Source organism: Ischnura elegans, chromosome 6 (genome assembly GCF_921293095.1).
Source record: "Ischnura elegans chromosome 6, ioIscEleg1.1, whole genome shotgun sequence".
In the NCBI taxonomy this organism is placed as follows: domain Eukaryota; kingdom Metazoa; phylum Arthropoda; class Insecta; order Odonata; family Coenagrionidae; genus Ischnura; species Ischnura elegans.
Window position 1 is genome coordinate 5,297,902 of NC_060251.1, and position 11,035 is coordinate 5,308,936.

The 11,035-nt window shown below is 36.9% G+C and overlaps 1 long non-coding RNA gene across 1 annotated transcript; it reads right to left on the bottom strand.

The window, feature by feature from the left end:
* Window positions 1-8,677: 8,677 nt before the first annotated feature.
* LOC124160126 lies at window positions 8,678-10,747 on the bottom strand. The gene is made up of 3 exons (XR_006865084.1): window positions 10,549-10,747; window positions 9,998-10,089; window positions 8,678-9,094 (listed from the first exon to the last, which is right to left on the bottom strand). It is a non-coding gene; the product is annotated as an uncharacterized LOC124160126 (long non-coding RNA).
* Window positions 10,748-11,035: the final 288 nt, after the last annotated feature.

The following is an 11,035-nucleotide window of genomic DNA, read 5'->3' on the forward strand; positions in this document are numbered from 1 at the left end:
TGTCTATATATTTATGGTTAACCTTCCTGTGCATTTTCAGGAACGATCTTTATTGTGAAGTGATTAGGTTAAGAGACTTAAGTGTTACATAAATGCAGACCGTTGGAGAGATGGATATGATTGTGTTATAATTAGTGATGGGTCAATTCCAAAATTTTAACGATTCCGATCCCGATTCTGACATTTCGATTCCGATTCTACCAATACCGATTCCATTGATTCTGACGCCATAGGCTCCAAGAAAATATCACTTAATTACAGGCAATAAGACAACCACTTAAAAAATTATTACTCTGAGAAGGAATCAGTAGACAAAAGCATCGTTCATATCATCACCATGTAATTATAATATAATGTATGGCAAGAAACTTTTTCGCTGCTACTTTCAGCCTTGGGTAGGAGATTCAGGTCTTCCAGTATTTCATAGGGAAGGAATTTGGTGGTGCATTCATCTCTGATAAATAAGCTTCCACTTCAGCTTCAACAGTTTTTGCTAAGGTGACTTTGGGTACTTTTCCAAATGTATCATTGGCTATTTACCTGTCACAGGCTCCCTGGTCTGCATTTTCTCCTCCGGAAGTGGTGTGCCACTTAGAATCTACACAGTGGAACCTCGATCTATCATTTTTCAGAGGGATGGACGAATGCGGGAAAACGATCAATGCGGGAATGTTTGCTAGGTTGCCTATGTCCCAGGAAACACAGCATTTTTTAATGTAATTATGATATTCGTTAAAGGATTCAAACAAGATTTTAGCTGATTATAGGAATACTAGTACTTTATCGAGACACTTAGGTCATGTTGTTGATTCAACTAGTATCGCTTTCAAATATCATAAAGGAATACGCAACCTCACTAAATAAAGGTTTGCTCTGCAGTCGGTATTCACACTGCTCAGTGACGTAGCCAGGAGGGGGACCAGGGGTCCGGACCCCCCTTCCCCGAAATGTAAATCACAATTAAAGAAAACAAAATGTTGTAAACACATGAATTTACAATTTACAAAATATTTCTTTGAGAAATGAAATTTTTTCGATTATGAAAAGTGTTAAAATTAGTGGAAAACCCATTACTTAGTGCCCTGTTTTTCAAAAACCGTCCCCGCTGGTTTTGGACCCCCCGAACAAAATTCCTGGCTACGCTACTGACACTGTTATTATAGATTTCTGTCAGATGCAAAACTTCTTATCCATCAAACACGAATTCCAAGACACGTATTCAGGAGAGCAATGTGCATGTTATGCCTAAATCAACCGCTTTCGCCGGCGTAGTGATTGGTCGAGAGATACCGTCATGTGCTAAAGGAAAACCCAAGGCGTTCTGCAATATTCACGCGCTTCTATCCAGGATTCTTTTCTTCATCTTCAATTATTTTCAGTCCATCTTTTAAAGTTTTTGCATGTTTCTTCGGAAGGGCCTAGGTCCGAAGACGGATAAAAATGAAAATAATAAAAACGAAACCTGATTTTATTAAACTCACACGGAAAATACTCCCTAGTTTGAGGTCAACCCACCCTGGAGAGTACGGAACCACTCGTACGATGTGAAGTTCTGAAGTGTTGCTATCGGTTACAGCGTACACAGAGCATACTGCAGAGGGCGAAACATGACCATATGACTGCGCCATGAAATTTTTTGTCCTAAAGATAAGGCATCTTGCCCATTCTTTTCTAATTAGCGTAGCACCAGATGAGCAGATGAGTTCGAATTGTTAGTAGGGAGAATCAAAATATCCTGAGAAGATATCCTTTCGTCCGTAACTCTGACAAGTGAGAGTTAGAGTATTCCTCGTAAATTGATAACCTGATATCCCGTTTTCGGAAAAATACCACATTAACTGCCGAGAAGCTTAGCTACGAGGATAGAAACAAGTTTCGCCAGATATCACCATCGTATTTTTTCAAATATTTCCTTGCTTAAAATGCTTAAAAAAAACGTTAGAAATACGTCATGTTTGGTCTCGTTCATTTTGAAAATACGTGCAAATTACTAAAATTTCAATCTAATACTTAAAAGTATAATAGCAATTGCTGAAATTCAATGTTAGACACCTTTTGGGCTAATACGTGATTCATGTAGCAGTTCACCTCCAGAAACTGGGAACTTTGAAGCAGGTAGGCTGAAAAAGTTCAGCGGGCAAGAAAGGGGGGGGGCGTGAAACACGTTTCTATTGTTCTCGTGTAACTTGATATACGATTGTAACTTGTTAAACGATACTTCGGGGAAAGATGGATGCGGGAAAAAATTACATTGTCTGCATGGAACTTTATTTGGGACCAGGAACGGCGAACGATGAATACGGGAACGATAGATCGGGGTTCCACTGTCGTGTGCATGGTCGTGTATTTTGCTATTACGATTACGAGGCGCGAAAATTGAAATGACTATTCGAAACGCGGTCGTATAAATTTGTGGTTTGAAGTACTCCTGGAATAGGAATCGATATTTCACCTAAGCAAGTACTCATTTTCGATTCCGGTTCTTGGCCCAGAATTGAGGAATCGAAGAATTGAACCGACTCATCACTAGTTATAATGCAACGTTAGGTGTTTCATGATAGATGATAACAAATGTCTTGCTCCCCCCATGAATGAATGTGTTCATGATCTCATCCTGCTTCTATTTGAGTCTCTTTGGCCTTATATACGCATTTAATTCCAGTGCCGGTAGTTAAGGCTGTGTTTTTGTTTTGAATTTTGAAAAAGTGTAGCCATGGAAATTCCCTAAGTCCACGGAGGAAGTCAATAAAAAAATAGTAGTAAATGACTTTAATATTGAGAGAAGGAACAGCGTAGGTTGGTTTATCATTATGTTGGTCAAGTTATAATGAATCGCCTTGGCTTGCAATAGTGCAAGGTTGGCTGTTGGCATATAATACTGATTCATGAAACCATTTAAATATTAATTTAACCGTCGTGAGAATGGCACGACTGTAGAATTTTGTGGAAATATCGTTGGAAGCATATCGTGAGCCTAAAATGATTGCTTAAGCCAATCTGAGCGAAATGACGTAATTCTCAAAAATAATTTTCTCCATTTTCCCATTAATTTTGTTGAAGATATTCCCGAAATAATACTAATTCTCATATACACGCGCCATAAGGAACAATCTCTGCTCAGAAACAGTTTGTCATCAAAATTTTGTATCAAACATGTAGAAGCATAGGGAGCGATGAGTGAAACGTTCTCGGGAATTAGAACGACAATGTCATTGGTTTTATGTGTTTGTAGTTTACTTTCATTTTCTCTTCACTATGTTTACAAGACCTAGTGGTTATGATTAACATTCGTGACATAAACTGCTACATCGAACGCAACTATGGAATTGATGTATATACCGCATGGACTAATATAATTATTTCTACATATATCTACAATAATGAAAGCTAAAATTACTCAGCATTTTGCAATTTAAAACGAACTATGTTAATTTCAACCGGAAGAAAAGGTCAGCCGAGAACGACTACATTATAATTTTTCGCAGGTAATACAATGAAACGAGCGATTTCATTGGTTCTAAAAGTAAAAACTGAGTTCGCACGAAATATTTCTCATACCCCATATCCGGTTTGAGAAAGCTACCAGAAATTTTCGGTGTGAGGTCGTTACTCCCAGTTATGGAATACTGTTGGTAGCAAGTTCTGGCAGTTAGTTCGAAGCTACCAGAAGGGAGGTTAGAGTTAGAGGATAGAGGATAGAGCCCCAGGAAATTGATACACAATGAAAACAGTAATTTATAGTCCACGTGGTATCACAAGATGGTGCCTATGAAGCCTATGATAAGAAAGGCTTCACCATGTCATGAGCCAATATTACGTACACAATAAGTAAAAATTGTAACATCATACTACCCATACATACGTATAACTATTGTTACACTATTTATGATGAAGTTCGAAGAGAATCACCTCGTACTGTTAAATACATACACACTCATTTATCTCTTCAACGGTAAGTTGCTCCGATGTTGGCGAGCATGCGTATAGGAAAAAAATAAGCCTCAATTAAGTGGATCATTTTCTGATTTACACAACAGAGATTTTCCTCTTTTCCAGCATAACTACATTGATCACCTACAGCAGAAAACACTGCTAAGATATAACAGAATGAAGAAAGCCACCCGTAATAATAATCACAAAATCAACACTAACATATACACAACACAAAATCAGCTACCGGTAATTCACGAGTTTTCCCTAACTCCAAAATTAGAGGTTTTGAAATCCGCTATAAAAATATTTTTCTATGGTGACTGAGATTCGTGTTGGCGAATATTAAATCAAGATTCTTCTCAGATAATAACTAGAAGGGTAGTTAACAGGTGATAGCTCACGAAACAACCGCATGAAAGTTCGGTTTTTGTAATAATCATATTATAAAATTATACAACTACACGTATCATTATACCTATTTTGCCTTCTTAACTATATGATTAGAGACCGTGATCATGATCGTGTACGCACGACGGTGCACCGTCGTACGCACGTCAGCAATTGAACTATGAACTTCTTAATATGCCAGCTGCAGTTGCACTCCTATTACGTCACTGCGTCGACATTGTCGAGGTTTCGACAAAATCGAGGCCTTTGTGAATAAGACCCCAGGTACGAAGTAGATAATTACACTTAAACATATTTTGCTAGTCTTTGCTGCGAGTTGTAGTTGACCTTTGAATGTTAAAATATGTGAAAAAGAGAGGTCGGGTGTGCCCAGAGCCAATCACACCTATGAGATCGCGTGTGTGGCATATGAAGAGATGTTTCAGCCCTGTTTTCCTTGCGACCTACCTATAAAGCTAGACTGAATTGTGTTGGGGATATAGATTGTGGTTCACTCGGCCTCCCCGACCTATCAATAAAAACAAAAGAAAATCCATCTGCTTATATCGCTTAAAATTCATCTCCAGTGTTACCAAGTTGAACGCTAACCATTGAGGGTATCAGCTCAAAATCCTGTTTCTTTAGTTAAAATCTGAATTTTAATGAAATAAATTATTACGACTATGTATTAAATTATAACGGGAGAATACGACCAATATTTTTTCTTCGACCAAATTAAGAGCTTAATTCAGGCAGACTCTGCTAATATGGTTTTGAAAGGCGAAATTAAGAACCTCTCTATCGAAACATATGCTTTGTTTGCAGTCCTCACATTTCCGCCTGTATTTTTAGTTTATTCTCAAATAGAAAAATAAGCGCTTTCGAAGATTAAATTTAAGTTAATTTTCTTTAGTCCGTCAAACGTTGATTTTTAGTTAAATATACCTCAAATAAAAATGCGAATACATGAGCACATAAAAAACATCCGTATCGAATCCTATGCTCATCTTCTTGTCTTGGGTCATATGGAGATAGACGTAGTACTATAGGAGTATGTATATTCCACCCAGCATGCATATATATAGCAAAAGTATAAAGCACTAATAACAAGAGGAATGGTGATAAATTAAAAAAATATATAGCCCCCATAGAAATACGCATGGAAATTAAGTGCCTTTTTTCAAAAAGAAAATCAGTCTGCAGTTGCACCATTTATAAATCGAGGATGTTGAAATAAATGTCGAGGCCTATTTTACGCAGTTACCACAGACTTCCATACAGAGGCAGATCATCAAAGAGTAATGAAATTGATAAATCAGATCATCACAAATGTAAACTTCAGTGGACGCTCCTACTTATTCCTTATTTCCCCGTCAAACTCGGATATATGTGTCTGTCAGCGACGCGAGTGGCGACTTCAGTAAACCCATTTAAATTCGCGGTGGGTGGCAACACATTTAGGGTGCGGTCCAATGAACGCTACTTTCGCTATCAGGCGCTACAGACGGAAGTGCTGCGGAGCACTGCTCCACAGGCGCTACGTTCGCTACGAGAATTTCTTTTCGGACCGGTCAGGAGCGAAGTCAAAATGGCGGAAATGAACGAGGGCGGGCAAACTGGGATTATGAAATCGAAGAGATGGTTTTAAATGCGAATTTAGGCGATTATGGTCATTGAATATTAATAAATACGCTCGAATATCATTTAATTGAATTTTATTTTCCATTAACGAGGTTCCACAAAGTTAAGCTAGTAACTTTGGACCATATTTCTCACACCCACCCTCGCCTACCCATTTTAATTGAAACTCATTACCCTAGTAAAGGAAAATGTAGGTACTCTACCGTTTTCTCACTTGAAACATATTAACTTATTATGGCTAACGACTATTATAAAACATTAATCCATTCCATTTGTATCCAATTTCTCTTCAGATTTTAATTTATGGCATGAGTTGATATGTCGATATATGTTCTTACAATCCTTTCTTATAGTACATGTTCCTTTTAATAATTTTTTGTTGCCTTTTGAATGTAAAGGCTGCTTCCAGAGACATTCGAGTTCAATTTGGGGGAGATACGAGAATGTCTACGGAGAGATAGTGCCTGCTATATATTTATCTAAATCACTATTAAATTTACATCTATTTACTAAGTGCGCCTACTCCGTTATTTCGTAGTCACATAAATAGAAATAAGGCGTCCACATTCAGCGTCCAACAACTGCAACGTGAGTAAACTCTCCAATGCCTCAGTGAATTCCCTTCGAATTTCCGCCAAAAAATGACTCGCTCCTCCACAGACCCTAGTTTTCACGGGAGCGTCTGGAGCGAGGCGGGAAACGGGTGTGTGACGTTTTCCGTGACGTCACACCTTAACCTATAGCGCTCCGTAGCGATTAACAAACCGCTTGGGAGCTCGTCTGTGGCAATCCGAAGCAGTGGAAGCGTTCAACGACCGCACCCTAAGAGGCCGAATAGAAGATCCTGTTTCTAATATTCGGGGAAATTTTGCGATTCATTTACCTTAAATTATGACCTTCAGATAAAGGATTATTGATTTATGAAACTGATCCTTTATTTTACTATTCATTTTATGAAAAATACCAAATCCCGAGTGAAGGCAGTTCAACATGTAAGAAAAGTGAAATGAAACCGCAGCACAAAAGTGCATAGCATATAGTCATTCAATTGTCCTTAGATCACGACCGACAGTCATTGGAAAATCAAGTGTTTTAGGGGGCCAAAGAAAAAGAAGTTTCACTATTAATCGCATAATACTTCCGTGGCTAGGGTTGACACCTTGCTAGTCCAGATACTCCACCTCATGCGTCAATAACAAATGACCTCCGTATGGCCGCTGGTGGTGAACTGGGTGATCAAGAGACCTCGCAAATAACTTTTGCAACCAAACACACTATGGTAAATTATGCTGGTTGCTCAGATAGTGAGGACCAAGCATAAACATTTGCCGCACGCATGGACCCTAGAGATCAAGAAATTGACAATACGGTTTGTTTACTGTACCATTGACGAGAGCAATTTTGGAAACTAGGACATCTTACCAGCCAAGCTACTTTCGCCATGCCTTTGACGGCGGCTACCACCTCTGTGACGTCAATAGGGCAACGGTTGTTTTCTTTGCTTTTAAAAGTAGCTATTTCATTTTCTCAAGACCTTGAATCGCAGATGTGTCATTTTCACTAAGGTACCTAGACTTCTATCTCGAATAAAGAGAATGAAATATATGAAATATAAATGTGGCCCACACGACACAAATAATATTACAATATCGATACCGATATTACAATTGCGAAAGCCGTCCACATGATTACATTAAAAATTGATTGCTGCATCATTCGAAAAATAATTGAGAATTGGTCATACGTATGATACTTGGATGGCAGGTCAGAAACCCAGACTGGACGTATAATAAAAACATCAAAGAAAAACCAAACGAAAAAGGGATTGAAAAAACCTCAATACTTCAAATTTTTAATAATTCAAGCTAATTCTGCATAAACTTACAAAAGATCAATATATACAAAGGTAATGGAATAAGTATTGCCATATTACATAAGCACAGAGACATTTGAATCATGCTTATTACATATAATACCAAACACCAACATAAAAGGCGGAACAAAAATGTATTTTACAAAGAAAATGCTTTAATGGGAATACCGTTTAACATTTACATTTATAAAATATACCATTACACATCAAAACATCATAAAGAGCAATAAAAATAAATAAAGACAGTAAATGCATTTTAAATTATTTTAATTCCTTAAAATAGACAGTCATTTTTATTCACCATATCATAGTAATGAGAAAATATAAGAAATCAACACCAAAAAGTCGATGATAAAATCAGCTAAGATAATAAAAACGTGCAGAAAAATAAATCAGTAATGTCATCATGACACATATTTCAAGGAAAAGTATTAAAAAATAAATAAAACATTATAAACAAAACAAAATTACACGGGCAAAAAATTAGATAACATTTTATCACTATAAACCTATTAATACAAAGCACAAATACCGAATTTGAAATTACACCAGGATACCATACTGCTTTAGCCAGAGGAAAGTCTTACGCCACAATTTAAGCAGTTCAAATTTTTAATTATTAAAATAAAGAACATAAAAATACACAATTGATTGGACAATTAGACTTTCCTCTGTTTATCCCCCTCCCCACGTAGAGGGAGCAGTTTGGATTTTGAGGGGGAGGGAGGGTGGGGAGGGATTTTTAGTGAAAGGAAAGGACAGTTAGTGTCAGTATTGCTACTAACACTACCATTAGTACTACTACTACAATCATACAAACTCACTCACTCACTCATACCAAACAACATTCACACACCTACGATACACCCCATGATAACCTGAAGTGGGTACCCATCAACGCAGCGATCCCTAAGGTCGAAAACAATACGGACTTAAGTTCCTGCCCTAGCTAAGCCACCTAAGTACGGATTCGGTAGTATCGAATTCCCTGGTAGTTGCGCATGTCGACGACCTGAGATTCTAATTTCCTACTCTCCTGCCTATATTCCCCCAAGGCTGTAAAAAAACAACAACACATTACAATAAATAAATACAATAAAGCACACAGCAATAAAAAATCACACCAAAATAGTTCACAATCCAAACAACACGACTTCAGGCCTTTCGCTTCTTCAATTTCTTCATTCTTCAATCTTCGGCTCTTGAGAGACACTTCGTTGCACCTCTTCTCCTGGACATCGCAGCATTATGCAGAGTCACCTGTTGCAATGAGAATCATCACTTGTACTAACAATACAACTAACAACCGTAACGAGGTTTTCCCCTATGTACTAAAAATTAAATTTGAATCAAGATTGACTTATGTAGGATACGGTTAGTCTGAATCGGAAGAGGCAAAATAAATAAAAACCCCAGTATACATGAACTTATACATTTGAAGGTGACTGAAATAAATTGCTTCTTATTTTAAGTAAAAAGAATTAGCGAGTGTAGTACTTAATAGCAAAACGAATTGCTGTATAATTTATTTAATTGATTTCTTTAAAGGGATGCACTGTGATTAACTTGCGTTGTGATGTAATGTAGTACTTATGTACGCAAGAGCGCAGTAATGCATCATTGAATTCATGCATGAATGGAGATAAACCTTTTTTACATTATTCACTCACGATTACATTAATGCCAAAACACTTATTTAAAATAAAACATTTTTAAATATTACTTATAGCTAAGGATCTAGGAATAAAAATTTATTTGAGAAGTCTAATGTGAAGTAAGAACGAACATCATCGAAATATCTAAATGAGGGATTACATTAATTAACAAGTAGGTACCTATTTGGAAATATCAATGACAAAGATGCGTTCAGGATCCAATTTCGAATAAAATGCAATTTCAACAAGGAATACGAAAGGGGAAGACACTTAGAAAAAAAGTTTACTATTACTAGCTCGTAAATTTTGATATAAAAACTCATTACGTAAAGAAGCAAGTAAGCAGGTAAGAAAAGGCCATTATTTACACTTAGCCAAAGTTATAAATTATTAAAAAGTAGCTTACTTCATTATAATCTTTATTCGTATGAAAAGTTATATTTTTAATTTTCATGTGATGAATCAAAACGCATGAGTTGACAAGGAAGTATATTAAATTAATTCCTACCTCTTAAGTGATTGGTCCAATCTGTTCTGAAGTCTTCATAATCTACAGCACTTGTGTTTCTCCCAAATTCGAATTCCCACAAACTCGAACATCTAAGAAGAGAAAAATGCTTAAATTAACATAAATGCAGAATTACAAACGCGAAAAGGCCTACCAAAGAGCACTTAAAAAACAAATAAATGAGGGAGTTATATAAAATAATAAGCAACATAGAGACGGTAGCCATTAACAAGAAGATGATGTAGGTATATTTATGATAAATCGTAAAATAGACTAAATAAGTTTAAAGAGTAAATATAATTATTAACTTCACTCACTGATCATTGCAATTGAATTGCTGAAAATACATCTTTAACATTTTCTCATTAACGTTAACATTTAACTGGGAGTGAAATATGTAAATTAAAAACGAAATAAAGTGCTTGCTCAAAATCGTATGACTTTTACTGAAAAATTTCTCGATTTCTCAATTGATTTTTTAAATTAATAAGGTTTTTCAAAGTGAGATCTCAATACGCATTCCTGTGAATGAAAAATGAATTAAATCTTACTGTGACGTGATGGCGCCATGAACTCATGTTTTCCAAGCATCGGAAAAGCATGCTAATCGTCCTCTTCGACCGTTGTCCTCTGACTTCTGCTCTTCGTATCCGGGGATGACTTGAGCCTGGGGAGAGGTAGGATTAGTAGGCACATACAAAAATAAAAAAAGCCCTTGCACTCAAAACCCCCAAAGCTTCGCATACACTCCACGACAACATACAGGGGGTATCTTTACACCTAAACCAAGTGAAAGACCCATGCCTGTACGCTGCAATGGATTAGCGTACATACTTAACCTTGGTTCAAAAGACTAAAAATAACGCACGCATATAATCGCCTAGCCTTAAGTTACGCACATTTTTTGGCCCAAACAGCCCTAATCAAAGCTAACACCCGCATTGTCTTCTTGTATTGGTCCTCTTCGACCGTTGTCTTCTTTTCTTCAAATCCAGCGATGACTTGATTCTGTGAAGAGGTAGGATTAGTATGCACATA